Consider the following 3041-nt stretch of genomic DNA (forward strand, 5'->3'; position numbering starts at 1 on the left):
TTTTAAGGTTTTTAAATATGTGTTATAAAACTGTTTCTCATAATTTTTTTCTTTTTTATTATTGTCAGAAGGCACAAGTATTTGCTGGAGAGAGAGAGAGAGTAAAAACAAGAGGGAAAAAACATCCCCCTAAGAGACATGATTATACCATAATCCTTTTTTTCTCCTTTGCTCTATCTCATCAGGATTTTGGGCACACATGTGCTCATGATTGACATGTTGGTCAAGCCACTGGGGTCAAGGTTTGAACTATGGTCAGTCACATGAGATCCTGTTCCCTATGTACTGTGCTTAATTGCTATACTCGGGCCTAGTCTGTCCTCAGATTTTTAAATTTTTAAAATTTTTATTTTTAGAGTTTTTTCACATGCTCCTTGGAAAGAGACAGAGAGGGGATGGCCACTGCATAATTTCTTCTCCTCCCTTCTCCTTTCAGGATTTTGAACACGCACACACACACATTTGGTATGATTTTGAAGCCTCCTATTTTGGGACTCAAAACTGTGGTGGGCCATGGGGGATTCAGCGCCTTAACACTATGCCACCTGCTGGCTCTGTCCCTCAGAATTTTAATACTAGTTCCTTGCGTCTTCAGTTTCAAGTAATATCTTTTCAGTTTCAGATAATATCTTTTCTGGGATTTATTGCTGTTTTCTTTACCCATCAGTGAGTTTGACTTTATTTTGTAGGTTTACTGGTGAGTTATTCTTACCCAAATTTTTCTTTTCTTTTTTCTTTTATTATTTTTTTAGATTTTTGCCATAAGGTATGTGTGTCTGCCGGAGAGAGACAGAGAGAGGGAAAGTGAGAAATCAGCCCTCACGGGTGATGGCCATGCCATAATCCCTTCTCCTCCATTCCTTTCCTGCGATTTTGGGGATACACATACATGCCCAGTATGATTTGAAAGCTGCAAAGTCCAGGACTTCAACCACAGTCAGTCCAGTGTCTTAACTACCATGCCACCTGCTGACCTCAGATCTTATATAATTTTTAATGGTTATATAATAATAATAACTAATTCAGGGATTATTGTTAACAGTTATTTTATTATTTTATTTCTATGGGACATTTTGACTATTTTCTATTTTTACCATTATGAAAAGCAATATAAAATTTTCACACCTTTTTGCTTTCTTCTGATGATTTATATTAGCATTATTTGATTTAAGGACAAAAGCATTTTAGATACCTATTGCCAGGAGATTTGAAAAATGAAGGAAATGATGTTATCTTTCACCAGTAATCTCTATATCTACCAATTTTAAAATGATTTTTACAAGAGTTGGCACAAAAGTTCATGTCTTTTGTGGAATTCACACTGATAGAAGGCTCCATGGTGGTGCAGTGGTAAGCTGTGATACTCTGCAAGACTGACGCCCATAGGCAGGTTCTGATCACGTGAGACCTCCCTGATACATGCCCAAGACTGCGGGGGTTACTGAATCTGGGATCAGATCCCAACATGAAATCCCTATTGCGATACAGTCTCTGTCTTTCTCACTCATGGAAAAAATACATATAAACTGATAGATATCTACAGAATATATAAAATCATGAAGTGTGAAATCTGGTATTTGGCATATATTTGTTTTTATTCTACCTTATTCATTGCTGTTATATATATTTTATATGCTGTATTTTAAGTGGTAACATGGAGTTTACCTTGGTGTCTCTCTGTTGCTGGGCAACTGTGTTGTTTTTGATTCAGAGTTGTTACAGCTAACACTAGGAAGTAGCTTTCCTGTATTTTATAGTTTTCTTTAGGACAAATTCCCTGAAGTAGATATTCTGGGTCAAATCTTCATTTCTAGGGACTCGTTTTCCAGTCACTGCCTCCATTTTCCTCCCCACTCTTTTCAGCTTTTCTGTTCTCCTGGAACTGCTAATTCACTTATACTGACACTCTCCCCTTCGTCTCTCCCATGTGCTCCTGTTTCCTCCACAAGCTTTTTTCTCTCTCTTTTTTTTTGTTTATTAATTCTTTTAAAAATTTTATTTATATATTTTTAATTATTATTCATACATCAAATTGCTATATATCATTTAGATTGTGAGGAGACTTTACCCAGCATGATGAAACTGCAGGACCCATTATCAATCCCTTACCTGCATACTCATTAAATCACTCGCCCTTCTCATGTACACACTATCAGAAAAATCTTACTCCTCACTCCCTGCTCACTTCGTGCTTGCATTCATGCGGTTGATTGTGGCTAGGATAAAACATACCACTATACTGACTGCTCTTACCTTAAATATATGACCAGCAACGGCGAGCACACCCTGACTGTGGTCCTCCAACTCCTGCATTCCTTATAACCATGAGTAAGTATTCTAAGCCTTCTCCCATTTGTTAAAACTGCAAGCATCTCCATTTCTTTTGATTTCCACTTCATTGAGCGAATGAGTCACTAAGAGCCCTCCTCCATTAAGTCTGCAAAGCCACATGTCTCCTCTCTCACACACTCTGCTTTCTCTTCCTTACAGAGAATTGTCCCTGCTCCCGTCTAAGGCCACTCCTCTGCTGTGTACTAAAGTGTACTATCATTTGGGGCTGTCACTCCTGCAACTGTGCCTGCTTTATCTTGTGTGTTCCCCCTTTCTAGTGTCTAATTCTGATCAGTATACAAGGGGACCATGGTATTTCCAGGTTAGAAAAGCATCTTAACCTATGTTACCCTCCATCTAAGTCAAATTTCCCTTTCACAGTAAAAGTCCTTAAAAGAGTTGTCTACATGCATTGTTCACACTTGCTCTCTCTTCATTTGCTCTTGAATTCACTCTAATGATTTTTTTTATATTTCTCTTTTCTTATTGAAACTAGTGTTTTTAAAAGTCATCAGTGGTGGGAACCGGCAGTTGGCGTAATGGCTATGTCGCTGGCCTCCCAGGTAGTCGACCGTGGTTCGCTTCCTGGACCCGGTGGCTTAAATCTCACGCCAGGCTCGTGTGTGTGCGTGCCCAAGATCCCGAGAGGAGAATGGAGGAGAAGGGATTGTGGCGTGACCATCCCCCCTGGTGGGTGATTTCTCACTTTC

This window comes from Tupaia chinensis, unplaced genomic scaffold (assembly GCF_000334495.1).
Source record: "Tupaia chinensis unplaced genomic scaffold, TupChi_1.0 Scaffold000322_1, whole genome shotgun sequence".
Lineage (NCBI taxonomy): Eukaryota > Metazoa > Chordata > Mammalia > Scandentia > Tupaiidae > Tupaia > Tupaia belangeri.